The sequence below is a fragment of the Schistocerca cancellata genome, chromosome 7, assembly GCF_023864275.1.
Source record: "Schistocerca cancellata isolate TAMUIC-IGC-003103 chromosome 7, iqSchCanc2.1, whole genome shotgun sequence".
NCBI classification, from domain to species: domain Eukaryota; kingdom Metazoa; phylum Arthropoda; class Insecta; order Orthoptera; family Acrididae; genus Schistocerca; species Schistocerca cancellata.
Genome location: NC_064632.1, coordinates 321,959,399 through 321,975,067, shown reverse-complemented (window position 1 = coordinate 321,975,067; position 15,669 = coordinate 321,959,399). Strand labels below are relative to the sequence as shown.

The 15,669-nt window shown below is 43.6% G+C and overlaps 1 protein-coding gene and 1 pseudogene across 1 annotated transcript in view; one reads left to right on the top strand and one right to left on the bottom strand.

Moving 5' to 3' along the window:
* Positions 1-15,669, bottom strand: part of LOC126092091 (uncharacterized) — a 553,461-nt gene that overhangs the window by 459,907 nt on the left and 77,885 nt on the right. The gene's annotated exons all lie outside the window — the stretch shown is intronic.
* On the top strand, positions 6,115-6,232 carry LOC126093037 (5S ribosomal RNA; annotated as a pseudogene).

The following is a 15,669-nucleotide window of genomic DNA, read 5'->3' as shown; positions in this document are numbered from 1 at the left end:
ATTCAATCACACAATTGGTCTGATAGTCCATATGCTCTTACTTTGTTCATTAAACGACTGTGGGGAACTGTATGAAACGCCTTGGGGAAGTCAAGAAGCACGGCATCTACCTGGGAACCCGTGTCTATGGTCCTCTGAGTCTCGTGGACGAATCGTCCGAGCTGGGTTTCACACGATCGTCTTTTTCGAAACCCATGTTGACTCCTGCAGAGTAGATTTCTAGTCTCCAGAAAAGTCATTATACTCGAACATAATACGTGTTGCAAAATTTTACAACTGATCGACGTTAGAGATGTAGGTCTATAGTTCTGCACATCTTCGACGTCCCTTCTTGGAAACGGGGATGACCTGTGCCCTTTTCCAATTTTTTGGAACGCTACGCTCTTCTAGTGACCTACGGTACACCGCTGCAAGAAGGGGAGCAAGTTCCTTCGATGTGTAAAATCGAACTGGTATCCCATCATGTCCAGCGGCCTTTCCTCTTTTGAGCGATTTTATCTATCCCTCTGTCATCTATTTCTATGTCTACCATTTTGTCACCTGTGCGATAATCTATAGAAGGAACTACAGTGCAGTCTTCCTCTGTGAAATAGCTATGGAAAAAGACATTTAGTTTTTCGGTCTTTAGTCTATCATCCTCTGTTTCAGTACCATTTTGGTCACAGAGTGTCTGGACATTTTGTTTTGATCCACCTACCGCTTTGATGGTTCAAATGGCTCTGAGCACTATGGGACTCAACATCTTAGGTCATAAGTCCCCTAGAACTTAGAACTACTTAAACCTAACTAACCTAAGGACATCACACACACCCATGCCCGAGGCAGGATTCGAACCTGCGACCGTAGCAGTCCCGCGGTTCCGGACTGCAGCGCCAGAACCGCTAGACCACCGCGGCCGGCCTACCGCTTTGACATAAGACCAAAATTTCTTAGGATTTTCTGCAAGTCAGTACATAGACAGACATCCGTCGACAGTGGAATGTTCCATAGACTTTGCACAAGCGTTTGTGAATATTCCCTACAGTTTCTTTCTCCGCCGTGAGAAATTCAATGACGGCACGTTGCTTGTAACGTAGATCACCTACAGACGCCATTTTGAAACTGTCCTGCAGCTACGCTATATGTCGGAAGTGACGGAAACTTGGCGCGCTCATACAGGAGACTTCAAATAATACATACGTAACGTTTCGCGTTCGTACCATTGTTTTCGGCTGAGAAAAAAAAAATGCGGTGCATTACTTTCTGGGCAATCCGTGTACGTAAAGGATGTCACAGCAAGATGATTTCTAAGTCCGTCACCTGAATTCTGATGTTAATTAATAACACACGCTACCGCGATAAAACTTGACTTGCCGTCCTTATTAGTACTTTTTCGTCACGCAATGCCACACCATGCACCCCTAAGCAGCTGCTTAAGAGCAATATAATTTTTCTACGAATATTAGGAAATGAGACACTTAAAGTAGTAAAGGAGTTTTGCTATTTGGGAAGCAAAATAACTGATGATGATCGAAGTAGAGAGGATATAAAATGTAGACTGGCAATGGCAAGGAAAGCGTTTCTGAGGAAGAAAAATTTGTTAACATCGAGTATTGATTTAAGTGTCAGGAAATCGTTTCTGAAAGTATTTGTTTGAAGTGTAGCCATGTATGGAAGTGAAACATGGACGATAAATAGTTTAGACAAGAAGAGAATAGAAGCTTTTGAAATGTGGTGCTACAAAAGGATGCTGAAGATTAGATGGGTAGATCACATAACTAATGAGGAGGTATTGAACAGAATTGGGGAGGAGAGGAGTTTGTGGCACAACTTGACTAGAAGAAGGGATCGGTTGGTAGGACATGTTCCGAGGCATCAAGCGATCACCAATTTAGTACTGGAAGGCAGCGTGGAGGGTAAAAATCGTAGAGGGAGACCAAGAGATGAATACACTAAGCAGATTCAGAAGGATGTAGGCTGCAGTAGGTACTGGGAGATGAAGAAGCTAGCACAGTATAGAGTAACATGGAGAGCTGCATCAAACCAGTCTCAGGACTGAAGACCACTACAACAACATGCACAGGGAGCATGAACCCGGTGACGAAGCTTATAACTAGTGCATGCGCATCAAATACGTACATGGACGGAATAAAACGTACTAAGAAGAAGCTGTGTGAGACAAACGAATGTTGGTAGGCGAGTTTCTATATCTGAAAGATTACGTCTACTCAGGGTTCGCGCCAGACACGCGAGAGTGGCGCGAGTAGTGCCACTATCAAGCTGAAAATCAGATATTCTTTAAATACGCGCTGTAACGGTCGCGAGCACCGGTTACATTTGAGACTGGACATAGTGAGTTGGTGATGGTTAAGAATGCCTTTAAGACTACGGTCTCCATTATCAACAGCTAACTGAGTTTGAACGGGGTCGTGTAATAGGGCTACGAGAAGCTAAATATTCCTTCTCAGATATTGCAGAAAGCGTTGGAGGGATGTAGTCACTGTATATGACGGCCATCAACGGTGGTCACGACAGTGTACCGTTCCAAAAGGACCGGACTCGAACGGCCACTGACGCTACTGAGATGGAAGATTTCGTGTTCGGCGTATGGATGTGGATCACCGTACTGCGTCTGCAGCAGCAATTCGACCAGCAGTTGGCACCACACTGACACAACGAGCTTTCCCAATTGGTTACTTCAGGGACAGCTCCGAGCCAAACGGCCTCCAGCATGCATTCCACTGATCCCAAACCACCACCGTTGGCGACTTCAGTTATGTCAAGCGAGAGCTCATTGGATGGCGGAGTGGAGGTCTGTTATGTTTTCTGATGAAAGCCGGTTCCGTCTCGATACCAGTGATGACAATGTGTTGGTTAGAGGGAGGCCATGTGAGCACCTGCAACCGACCTCACTGCGGCTTAGACACACTGGACCTACATCTGGAGTTATGGTCTCGCGTGCTATTTCGTATGAGAGCAGGAGAACACTGGTGCATATCGCACGCTTATTTATTGTAAATTTGTTCGTCAGTCTGATGATTCGACCTGTTCAACTACTATTAATCAACAGCGTTCCCGGGGGTGTTTTGCAACAGGACAACGCTCGCCCACAACCGCTGTTATAACCCAACATGCTCTACAGATTATCGACATTCTGCCTTGGCCTGCTGTATCAGCACACCTACCTCCAATCCAACAAGTATGGGACAACATCGGACGAGAAGCAGCATTAACCATCTCTGTATTGACCCACCAAGTACAGCAGGCATGGAACTCCGTCCCCCAAACTGACATTCGGCACCTGTACGGCTTAATGCACGCAATTTGAATTCCCTCATCCAACATTCTGTCGGTTACACTGGTTATTAACGTACCAGCGTTTCACATTTGCAATGGCTTTTCTAGTGCTTACATTAGCCTGTGATCTTCCAACGTTAACCTCTTAATATCTTACCTAGGCAAACGTATTCCGAAAAATTTCATTACTCGATATTAATTATTACAGACCGTTTGGATTTTTTTCAGTCAGTGTTCGTCAGTTCTCCGTGGGGCGCTTCGAGTAGAATATTGCGCTCGAGTTCGGCTCCTCAGCTCTCGTATGAAGAAAACGTTAATTTGAATGCAGCTATGAGGATCGTTAGTGGCATAGTTTGGTCTACACCCATATCATGTCTACCAGTATCATCGAACATCTGTCTACCTCAACTCTAAATCTACATCTGAATCTACATATATACTCCGCTAGCCACCAAGCGGTGTGTGGCGGAGGGCACAATTCGCACCAAAGTCATATTTCCCCACTCTGTTCCACTCGCGGATCGCACGAGGGAAAAACGACTGTCTGAACGCCTCAGTACGAGCTCTAATTTCCCTTATCCTTGATTGGTGCCCATTGCGCGATTTGAAAGTTGGTAGTAATAATATATGCTCTACATTCTCGGCGAAGACCGGATTTCGGAATTTAGTGAGCAGCTCCTTCCCTTTAGCGCGTCGTCTATCTGCAAGTGTATCCCTGTCGAAAGACGGCTTCCTACAACGTTTGCCAGAGAGTTTGTAAAACCGAATCAATCCTTCTTCACGACGATTTATTCTCACTGCCAAGGAAACACCTCAAATTCTGAAGACCAGCAAGTGAACTAGAATACCACTAGGTTCAACCGAGACGCTGAATGAAGACATTAGTGGCAAAGCACGAAAACCCGAAACCATGAAATTATTGACAACTCAAGTATTAATGTCCGAGGCTTTCATAATCGTAGGGAGGTGTGTACAGGCTAAGAGAGGCCGTGCGGGAGAAGCTTTGTGCAAACACAATACATGCAAAAGTTGGGCGTTTGCGCTGACAGTACGTGTGACTGTAGTAAGATTCAGACACTGAGCCACATTGTAAATGACTGTCCTAACAGACGCTTCCACAGTGGTATCAAGAGTCTGCTCGAAGCATCCGACGAGGCGCGACATTTGATTGAGGCTTCCGCCATTCGTGTGCAATTTGGTTCAAATCAAATGGCTCTGAGCACTATGGGACTTAACTTCTGAGGTCATCAGTCCCTTAGAACTTAGAACTACTTAAACCTAACTAACCTAATGACATCACACACATCCATGCCCGAGGCAGGATTCGAACCTGCGACCGTAGCGGTCGCGCGGTTCCAGACTGTAGCGCCTAGAACCGCTCGGCCACTCCGGCCGGCAAAGGCTGAGCAGTCCCGTACACTATAGTCTACGCTACAAGAGCAGCAGATACCAATTGTATCTCACGGGCCGCCTGAATTAGCGCACGCCGACTGGCTAATTTCAATGCTAATTAACTCAGAAACGGGGCAAAGCATCGAATTTTTTTTTGTGTTTGTGTGAATTCCTAAGGGACCAAACTGCTTAGGTCATCGGTCCCTAGACTTACACACTACTTAAACTAACTTATGCTAAGAAAAACTCACACACACCCATGCCCGAGGGAGGACTCGAACCTCCGGCGGGAGAGGCCGCGCAGTCCGTGACAGCACGACTCAATCCGCGCGGCCACTCCGCGCGGGGCATCGAATTTGGTGCAGTTATTAAACGAAGATAGAAACACCAGAAGACGGCGGCGAACTGTAGGAAGACGTGCAGAGGATTGATAAATGCTGCAGGCACTGGCAGTTGACCGTGAAAATGAGGAAATGTAATTTATCCGTCGCGCGGGATTAGCCGAGCGGTCTGAGGCGCTGCAGTCATGGGCTGTGCGGCTGGTCCCGGCGGGGGTTCGTGTCCTCCCTCGGGCTTGGGTGTGCGTGTTTGTCCTTAGGACAATTTAGGTTAAGTAGTGTGTAAGCTTAGGGGCTGATGACCTTAGCAGTTACGTCCCATAAAATTTCACACACATATAATTTATCCGCGAGGGAAGTGGCCTACAAAACACTTGCTCGATCGACTCTAGAGCGTTGCTAATTAGTCTAGGAACTTCACCAGCTTAGATTAATAGAAGTATTGGACAAAATCCCTCGAAGAGCTGCGCGTTTCGTCTCGGCATCGTCTAGTCCAGTGGTTCCCAATCTTTCTTAGATCATTACCCCCTCAGTCCAGCCAGATGTTAGTGCCCCCCCCTCCCCACCTTCCCCCTACCACCACTCCCCGCAGCTTCACTAAGTTTGGCTCATCAGGAAGAAAAAGAACTTTTTTTGAAGACTTTTATTTTAAAAGTAGTGAAAGATGAATGATAATTAGTTTTGTAGGTGTTTTATTAAGTCACAAAGTAATGAGTCAATGAGACAATTGGTAATGCTTATGTCTAACAGGCATTTTGATATTTGAGTTGTTTTCAGCAAGCGCACATCACAAATCATGCTCCAAATCCATTCAGTTACTTGTTTCAACAACGATCTTGTTATTCATTCCTGGACTTTGGAATTAATTGTTTTTGTTTTCATTGCCACCATAGTCAACAATCTACTTCCACTTCTATAAATCTTGAAACCCACATTCATTTTGCACGTGTCATGTGTTGTGTTTGGGTACAGAGAAGGAGAAAGAGAACGAGAGAGAGAGAGAGAGAGAGAGAGAGAGAGAGAGAGAGAGAGAGAATGAATGAATCAATGAATGATGAAGCAATTCCTCTTGCATTGCTATTATTATTGTCTCTTCCTTCTCAGATAAGGCAACGACCTTGCCGCAGTGGATACACCGGTTCCCGTAAGATCACCGAAGTTAAGCGCTGTCGGGCGTGGGCGGCACTTGGATGGGTGACCATCCAAGCCGCCATGCGTTGTTGCCAATTGAGGAGCTAGTCGACCGGTTAGTAATGGCTCCGCTCAAAGAAAACTATCATAAACACCGGGAGAGCGGTGTGCTGACCACATGCCCCTCCTCTCCGTATCCTCAACTGAGGATGAAACGGCGGTCGGATGGTCCCGATGGCCCACTTGTGGCCTGATAACGGAATGTGTGTGCTTCTCAGATAAGAAAGCTAACTAATAACAGAGAGGGTAGGCATTTGTTACAAACATACTTCCCCTGACTACTACTTTTCCTAGTGGCACTTGCTTCTCCTGTACCCCTTTTTAAAATGAACCAAGTTAAAAATTTGTGCGCTATTATTATCGTTTGTAAATCATCTGAGGAGACTGCTAGATTCCTTAATCGTGAACTGGCAGATATTAGAAGACTTCAGGCTGCCAATGCTTCGTGTCTGACCACTCTCCTAATAATTAATAGTGATATAACTATGTTTATAGTATTATACTAGCCCCTATACAGGTTGTCCCAGGAGGAATGATCATTCGAAGCAGAAACGTCTGCTAAACATGGGGAAATGAGTACCTTAAGAGTTATGAGCATTTCTTCATCTTCGATGCTGTGTAACAAAACCCTTCTACTACAAGTTCCTAGCTTTCCATGTTTTGGAAGGAGACAGTATGGAACAAAAGAAGAAAAAATTGTTTAGTACGCGTGGCCTCTATAATATATAACGTAAGCACTAAAGACGCTTGTTCAGTAGGAGACATTTTTTTCAGCAAATACGAACCAGTGCTCATTGCTCATAAGGTACATGCTTTACAGTCCGCGTTTACTGGACTGTTTTTCACATTTTGGTCCATACTACCATCTCTCAAAATGTGAAAAGCAAAGAGCTTGCAGTAGCAATGAAGCAATTCCTGGTGAGTGGAAGAGACTATCTGCAACTTGGAGAACATATTTTCATGAGATCTTTAGAATTTGTTAAATATATGTCTCACTTTTACCATGACCAATACATTATACAGGGTGGTCCATTGATAGTGACCAGGCCAAATATCTCACGAAATAACCATCAAACGAAAAAACTACAAAGAACGAAACTCGTCTAGCTTGAAGGGGGAAACCAGATAGCGCTATGGTTGGCCCTCTAGATGGCGCTGCCATAGGTCAAACGGATATCAACTGCGTTTTTTTTTAAATAGGAACCCCCATTTTTATTAGATATTCGTGTAGTACGTAAAGAAATATGAATGTTTTAGTTCGACCACTTTTTTCGCTTTTTGATAAATGGCGCTGTAATAGTCACAAACGTACAAGTACGTGGTATCACGTAACATTCTGCCAATGCGGACGGTATTTGCTTCGTGATACTTTACCCGTGTTAAAATGGACCATTTACCAATTGCGGAAAGGGTCTAAAGGTGTTGATGTATGGCTATCGTGTTCAAAATGCCCAACGGGCGTGTGCTGTGTATGCTGCTCGGTATCCTGGACGACATCATCCAAGTGTCCGGACCGTTCGCCAGATAGTTACGTTATTTAAGGGAACAGGCCGGCCGGAGTGGCCGTGCGGTTCTAGGTGCTTCAGTCTGGAACCGCGTGACCGCTACGGTCGCAGGTTCGAATCCTGCCTCGGGCATGGATGTCTGTGATGTCCTTAGGTTAGTTAGGTTTAAGTAGTTCTAAGTTCTAGGTGACTGATGACCACAGATGTTAAGTCCCATAGTGCTCAGAGCCATTTTTTTTAAGGGAACAGGAAGTGTTGTGCCACATGTGAAACGTCAACCACGACATGAACAAATGATGATGCCCAAGTAGGCGTTTTAACTGCTGCCGCGGCTAATCCGCACATCAGTAGCAGACAAATTGCGCGAGAATCGGAAATCTCAAAAACGTCGGTGTTGAGAATGCTACATCAACATCGATTGCACCCGTACCATATTTCTATGGCGACGACTTTGAACGTCGTGTACAGTTCTGCCACTGGGCACAAGAGTAATTACGGGACGATGACAGATTTTTTTTCACGCCTTCTATGTAGCGACGAAGCGTCATTCACCAGCAGCGGTAACATAAACCGGCATAATATGCACTATTGGGCAACGGAAAATCCACGATGGCTGCGACAAGTGGAACATCATCGACCTTGGCGGGTTAATGTATGGTGCGGCATTATGGGAGGAAGGATAATTGAACTCCATTTTATCGATGGCAATCTAAATGGTGCAATGTATGCTGATTTCCTACGTAATGTTCTACCGATGTTACTGCAAGATGTTTCACTGCATGACAGAATGGCAATGTACTTCCAACATGATGGATGTCCGGCACATAGCTCGCGTGCGGTTGAAGCGGTATTGAATAGCATATTTCATGACAGGTGGATTGGTCGACGAAACACCATACCATAGCCCGCACGTTCACCGGATCTATTTGCTATCGTGATCCACCGACAACGCCTGACAACATGCGTCAGCGCATTGTCAATGCATGTGCGAACATTACGGAAGGCGAACTACTTGCTGTTGAGAGGAATGTCGTTACACGTATTGCCAAATGCATTGAGGTTGACGGACATCATTTTGAGCATTTATTGCATTAATGTGGTATTTACAGGTAATCACGCTGTAACAGCATGCGTTCACAGAAATGATAAGTTCACAAAGGTACATGTATCACATTGGAACAACCGAAATAAAATGTTCAAACGTACCTACGTTCTGTATTTTAATTTAAAAAACCTACCTGTTATCAACTGCTCGTCTAAAATTGTGAGCCATATGTTTGTGACTATTACAGCGCCATCTATGACAAAGAGAAAAAAGTTCTCCAACTAAAACATTCATATTTCTTTACGTACTACACGAATATGTAATAAAAAAAGGGGGGTTCTTATTTTAAAAAACGCAGTTGATATCCGTTTGATCTACGGCAGCGCCATCTAGCGGGCCAACCATAGCGCCATCTAGTTTCTCCCGTCAAGCTGGACGAGTTTCGGAGTTTCGTCCTTTGCAGTTTGTTCGTATGACGGTTATTTCGAGAGATATTTGGCCCGGTCACGATCAATGGACCACCCTGTATAAAGCACAAAGTATGTTTGTAGTCGTGGAACACGTGAGAAAAGTGTAATATCCATAACGCTAGTAAATGAAAAAAAAAATTATTGATAACTGACAGTCTATATAAATCTTACAAAATTGTTATAGCAGTAAAGATTTTTTAAAAATAATTTAATTTCATGTCTGAATTACAATCAAAAGCCTTTGTTTTTACCCTCATAAAATTTCATTTTACCCCTCAGGGGGTAATTACCCTCAGGGTAGGGATACTGGTCTGGCCGGCTCGAGAACGCTACGGAGTTGCTCAACGAACTCCAGTGGCAGAAGCTGCAAGAGAAATGGTTCAAATGGCTCTGAGCACTATGGGACTTAGCTTCTGAGGTCATCAGTCCCCTAGAACTTAGAACTACTGAAACCTAACTAACCTACGGACATCACACACATCCATGCCCGAGGCAGGATTCGAACCTACGACTGTAGCGGTCGCGCGGTTTCCGACTGTAGCGCCTAGAACCGCTCGGCCACTCCGGCCGGCCGCTGCAAGAGAGTCGTAGTGCATCGTGAAGAGGTTTATCACTGAAATTCCGAGAGAGTACGTTCTGCAAAGAGGCGGCCATTGTATGACTTCCGCCCACATACGTTGACGAAATGACCACAGAGATAAATTCGAGAAATAAAAGGTAATACGGAGATTTAGGGAAAATCATTCTTCCTACGCGCCATTCTCGAATGGAACAGGGAAGGAGGGGATCAGATTGTGGAGTGAACAGTGCCTTGCGGATTATACATGTAAATGGAGATATTATCATTTGTCGTGTGATTTCAACACAATTTCGTTAAAAATTTCAATTCTTTGTTTTTGTGCATTCTCGTGTTTTTCTTGAATGCCCGACATGAGTTAAACTAAACACGTGCCTCTGGGTCCAAATAATCTTAAATTAGGAATATAAGGTCTCTTAACTTAGGTTTACTAATAAACCTGTTGTTTCCTGAAAAACTGTTGCTGCCTGAAAACTGTAGCAGCTGAAAATAACACTGCATATCACCCAATACATTCGTAGATATCTTATAAAATGTATGTTTGGAATACATAAAAGACAAAGAATTATTTTACATGTCATTATAATTCATACGAATGTTGCCATTAATACGATAATTAAAAACGAAGTTTTTAATACCTTTAGTGAAATGATTACACTGATGTCGATTAAAATGCAGACTCACCAAAGGCACCAGTGTTACTGTATGACCGTGAAGTTCATGACGCATCTGGGACTTACCTGAAACAAAAAAAGCCATACAATGAATGAAAAAGCCATGCTAATACGACTGTCGATTTCACTTATGTTTATGTATGTTAACAGCTATCTCAGTGACAAAAGTTGGAGCAGTATTTAATGAGTTTACTATTATATATAAAAGTTTGCTCAAACTGTAACACAAAGAAGGACTTGTTTGCTATAATTGGAATAACTGACATATGATAACGTTAACAGTGTACATGATCGCCGACTTCGAGACACCAGTAGTGTGCGAAGCAGCATCTGAAGCAGTTTCGGCGTCAGTGGCACATAGCTATTTTTTTTGTTTGTCAACTTTAAGGCATTTTGGCGCGAAGAAATTTGGTACCTGATATCTCACTCCCTACGAACTGAGCCCGTAACTTACGCTCTGTAATATAAGAATGTAGGAGAATCTATATTACTGAACAGCTGAAATATCACCCAGTCACAACTGTAGGTTGGCTTATCTAATGTCTTCCAGGGGCAACACATAATTGATTGTTTTGTCAAGTGTTTGGACAGAGAGGAAACAATTGGACAACTGCCTGAACGGAGCTACAACAATACTTCCTATAAAATACAGAGTGGATTTTGCTCCGAATTTTCATAGCCGAATAAAGAGTGTTGACCAGCTTTAGGTCTAGTTTAGCTTAAGAAAATTAATTAGTGAGTTTGGGGAAACGAATAGGTAACTGAAGTGTTCAAAGGTTCATCTCTTTAAGTTCTATCTATTTTGTGCATAAAAAGTAACATTGACGTCATATTTAAACCAAAAAAAGGCTTCATTCGAATCAAGAACGAAATTTAGAGTATTTCGGAAACAGGAGACGCTAGGAAGGCAGTTGAGGCGTCAAAAAGTTCATCTCTTCAATACGTAGCTATTTTTTGAAGAAAAAATTGCGCTGGTGTGATATTTGACTTTTAAAATGACTTTCTTCGGTTCAGGTACCGAATTTAGATAATTTCGAGAAAAGCAGATGTTATGAAGACAAATCTACATGCACATAAAAATTTAGATTGGTGTGATGGCTCAAATGGCTCTGAGCACTATGGGACTTAACTTCTATGGTCATCAGTCCCCTAGAACTTAGAACTACTTAAACCTAACTAACCTAAGGACAGCACACAACACCGAGCCAGCACGAGGCAGAGAAAATCCCTGACCCCGCCGGGAATCGAACCCGGGAACCCGGGCGTGGGAAGCGAGAACGCTACCGCACGACCACGAGATGCGGGCAGATTGGTGTGATATTTAACTGTCAAAATGAAGTACTAAATTCAGAATATTTCGAGAAGACGCTAGGAAAGCAAATGAGTTGTCTATAAATCACTTTCTGAACAAAATTTGAAAATAAAAAAATAATAATTTTAAACAAAAATCGGTCAAATATTTTGTGAAATGATTCGTCTAAAAGTATGAAGTAAAACAGATTACAGAAGTATTTGAAGTTCTTCTGAATGATGCTCAAAGTTACGTGCAGTTGTTCTGTTTATTTCTTTTAGACAAATCATTTCACAAAACATTTGACCAACTTCTTTAAAAAAGAGTATTTGAGTAATTCATAGAGTTATTGACCGAATTCACAAATTTTAAATGCTGTCACAGTCTACTCATTAAAATGTATAATACTACGTTAAGGCTTTAACACAGTTTGAGAAGCACTAAAATTAGAAATTGTGTATACCGTTCATCTTGATTCAGCATAACTCACGGCGAACGAATTACAAAGAGTTTGTTCATCCAGTATTTGAAAGCGACTTCCAAGAAACTATCTTAACTGTTTCCAAACTTTTTCTCGCTGATACTCTACAAAATAATGAAAGGAAGGAATGGTTATCGCTAATGACGTTTTCGCTGTTCATACAGAGAAACTTCATCATCAGCCATGAAGGTTTAATGTATTACATCTTCATTATTAACTCTATTCAGGACACATTTTGCAGACAGTACCCACATATACCAATGAATGTACCTGTAAAATTATATCATAGATGAGAAATCTGATGTCGTAAACACTGAGATGCGGGAAGAACTGGCATAAACATATTAACTCATTTTTAAAGAAATCGCACTTTCGAAGCTTTTTTATGCATGGGATTTCGATTTTTTAAAAGATGTGAGGCGCGGGGAGGGGATTACTGGTGTGGCTACAAATGTGATCAGCCATTTCAAGAGAACGTAAAACCGGTAATGGCGCTATTTGTTCTTAATAAAAAGCATTATTTCCAGAATGAAACTTTCACTCTGCAGTGGAGTGTGCACTGATATGAAACTTCCTGGCAGATGAAAACTGTGTGCACTTGCCCGCGAAAGGCAAAGGTCCCGATTTCGAGTCTTGGTCCGATACACAGTTTTAATTTTCCTGGAAGTTTCATAAAAGCATTATTACTCAGTGGCTGATAGTTGTTTTTTTTCTCTTTTTTATGATAATTACTCTGAAAGCACAACTTAATTGTAAACTACAGGTTAATATTCGATTCTGAAAACGTGACGACGAAAGAAATTGTTTGCTTCTGGACATTTTCACCATTCAGATCGCAGCAGACGGTACTCAAAACTCTACACTAGTCAAAGCATAAATAAATTGCAAACCTATAGCGAACTGCTGTACTTTCCTAAGTTATTTAGCACAAAGTGACTGTCTCAACTACTATTGCCATGGATGAAATAGCGTTATAGTCTCCCCCGCCAACAAATTCTCACATGCATCGGCGTTCCAAATGTACGTGCCTGCTACCATTGTCATCGGTGATCAACTAAATCTTCTTTCTTTCCCGAAAACAGGTATAGTGACATCCACGTGGAGCGTCGATTTCGATTTAGGATATAAAAAAGAGTAGATGTAAATCATTCTTCAAATGATCACTGTTTTCGGAATAGATACTGGCGCCCCCGAAGAAGCCTTTAGTTCAGCAAAAGTAATCATGATTTTGTCAACTGGAACACGGTAAGAAAATACTTCTTCGTGCTGGAATACGTCAAGCGAACGTTCATCATGGATCTGGGTTCATTCGGATAAGAGTATTGCAATGTATGCCAAACACGACAGTGAATTCAGCGGTGTCTGTCAGCTTGTTTCGTGAACGGAAGCCACAGAGCTTGGAAATGACAGAGGGCGGCGTAAGACTTCGAGTGTGCAGACCGTATAAACTGACAGTCGCTACAAGCCACAAGCTTTAATTCCCTCGACGACAGCCGGGTGGGTTTCGCAACGACACCTGCGGTCCAAACCTCATCACGTGACGGCCTTGAAGCGATTAACCACGAGTACTCCGTCACCCTGCACCTTGAAGCATGAGGGTCAATCGGAAAGTCAAGACAGAGGTTAATAAAAACGGATTAAATCTTGTTTGTCTCGGCAGAGACGACACAACGATACGTGGCACGATGTAGCAACCTCTGCTGACAAGGGGAAGTCTCCAGAGAGGGCGAATCGACTTCTTGAAACCACCTACACAGTGGTTAAGGCTAGTTTGGCATCGCCCAAAGAGTGAGGTCCCATAGTAAAGTCGATACCTCGCGACGGAACCACAAGCTAAGGACAGTCGCTGGCAGACGCAGCCACGAATGAGAGACATCGACGAAGGAACGCCCTCAAGAGCTTCTGTACTCCGCCCCTGATAGAAGTGTACATAAGTCACAGCGCAGCGCTGCTCTCCCCGCAGTTTGACAGCCGAGTCTGATAGCAGCATCACCGTAGGTCAGATCCAGGAGGAAGCTAGTATCATTAGTCAGAACTATGTACCAAAGTTAATGGTTAAATGTATAGTGATAATTGATTGTCATTCAGTGTCCTTCAAATCTATAAACAGTCGCTGTGGTGTTTTGCGACAGTACTTAATAAACACAGTCCGGTCACATTAATGTGGCCACTTGTCAAAAGCCTGAACAACCAGATTTCGGAGCACGGGCTACTGCGAGACGTCAGTTAGGCTCTGGAACTTACAGCCATGCCGACTCCAGTGCTCTGGCCAGCTGCGCTAGATTTCTCGGTTGAGGATCCACGGCGCGAATAGCCCGATGGAGGTGGTCCTGCATATCGTCAATTGGGTTGAAGTCTGGTGGCTAGGAGAGTGCAGTAAACTGATCGTGGTGTTCTTCAAACCAAACACGTGCACTGTGATCAGAGTGACACGTTGCATTGCCCTGCTGGTAGATGGTATCGTGCCTAAAAAACCAAACTTCATATAGGGACGGACGTGGTTTCAGGGATAGATGCATACTTCAGAATTGGGACAATGTTAGTATCATTCCACTCTGCATTGTTGACAAATGTATGCAAGATGGCGACGATGACGCCATCCAAGATGGCGGCGTGAAGACTTGGCAACAGCACACGACGTCATCCAAGATGGCGGCGATGACGTCATTGAAGATGGTGGGAATTTTGAATTTTAGCGGGAAAGTGCCACGCCCCCCTCCTCCAGAGAAATGGCGGGAAGTTAAAAATTCCAACAGGATAATGCATCACACCACGGTTATCTCTACTAACCTAAGAAAATCGCGGGAAGATAGGTCACTTGGGCTACCTCCATGAACCTAAGTCACCCGATCACTACTTCCTCCTACGAACTGGTGCCAAGTTTCAATTTTGGTGGGAAGATAGGTCACTCAGGTTTTTGCTATCAATATAAGAAAATTATGGGAAGAAAAAGACACTTGTGCTAACATCAGTTGCCCGACCGCAACTTCCTCCTCCTAAGGATTCATGGGAAAAAAGGATTTGTCTCTATTATTTAAACAATTTCATGCAGATGTGTTCGCCATGAGGTCTGGACTCCAACTGGCTTAGTACACATCACCACCACCAGAGGGTGCTCCCATGATGTCAGGTGCTGACGTACGTATTGTAATCCAAGATGGCGGTACCCAGTGTGTTCGCCAGACCCCAACTGATTTAGTACCTTTTGTCGCCGCCAGAGGCCGCTACCATGACGTCAGGTGCTGTCGCAAGTATTGTTATTCAAGATTGGTGCGTACATTTTGTTCAGCATGTGCTCTAGGACACAGCCACTGCACCATCCCATTATAAACGTGTGAGAGAGAGAGCAGAAGATCTTGGATTACGTAATGGTATGGTGAAGTGGCTGTGTCCTAGAGCACATGGCGAACAAAATGTGTGCCCCAATCT